Raw genomic sequence first — 1,236 nt, 5'->3', positions numbered from 1 at the left:
AGATGATGAGGCTGAAATTGAATGTTATTGTTTTTTTTTTTTTTTTTTTTTTTTTTAGCTCTCAGGCATTTTTGCAGCCTCAGGTTTTCATGATCAGCTAACATTTCAAAGCAAAGGGGAAAAAAAATCTATTCTCTGACCTTTATGTTTCCACTGTACTTTCTGGTGCAGAGGGCTTTTTGGGCTTTTATCTCCTAAATATCGGAGATCTATACCAAATGAAACCATCTAAGATGAAGTGAGTCCATTGGATATTCAAAGTCTAAAGAATTCCTACTGAGTTTTACTCTGCAACAGTTGTGCTTTATTGATGAACTGATCATATTTAAATTGCAGGAGGGAGGAGCTGGGAGGAAGAATCCTATTTAAATCTGTTTATAGCCTTTCTGTAACACCTGCTCCATCATGGGTGAGGTGTGTCTTAGAGCAAAGCTGAGCTAAAATCCTTCCTTTGAGGAATAATTGATGAGCAAGCAGTCTCTCTCTGTGTGCTTCAGGGACAGGGAAGCATGCTTCATTCCACTTCTTTGCCCTTCATAGTGTTTTAGAGACAATATGGTTGCACAAACATCTCAGAGCTCCGACTCGCTGCTTCACAGCTGCGACGTTGATATATCACATGTTGCTGGGTAACTAATGGACAGTTTATAGGTTGAAGCAACAAGCATTTAAATTGATTACCAGACACTGTTTTAGGTAATCTAATCAACACACATTATATGCAATGATCATGTTTAATATGGATGAGGACATGATGATCCTAATCTTTTCTGTGTATTCAGAAAAACTCATTTTTAAAGTGGTCTTCAATAAAAATATGATTGTTTTGATGAACCGATGGGGACAGAAGGACATTTAGTTATAAAGAACACTGAGATATTTTTCTGTCGGTTGGTGAACAATTACAATACCTAAGCGTGGTTCATACATGATCCATGCCTCCTACATTATGGCATGATAATTGCGTTTCCATGGTAATGCAGTCTGCCTCGATCGCTTTGGTCCTACACCAAACTGGAACTGGAGAAAAGCCCATATCCAGCATAAGGAATAATAAAATGAAACTGTGCTAATCAATGAATGAGCATTCAGTGGGTTCAGCACATTTAAAAGATAATTTGTTTATTGAAATTATGGATTAGTTTCTTAAATACCTCTGTGTTATAGATTCAGCTGGGTTTATCTTCAGATCATACTCTAACTGCTGGATTTCTTCAACTCAATGAGACTTTTGGC

The sequence above is a fragment of the Cyprinodon variegatus genome, unplaced genomic scaffold (assembly GCF_000732505.1).
Source record: "Cyprinodon variegatus isolate N-32 unplaced genomic scaffold, C_variegatus-1.0 Scaffold684, whole genome shotgun sequence".
In the NCBI taxonomy this organism is placed as follows: domain Eukaryota; kingdom Metazoa; phylum Chordata; class Actinopteri; order Cyprinodontiformes; family Cyprinodontidae; genus Cyprinodon; species Cyprinodon variegatus.
The sequence above is the reverse complement of the archived record's forward strand: the minus strand, read 5'-3'. Positions refer to the sequence as shown.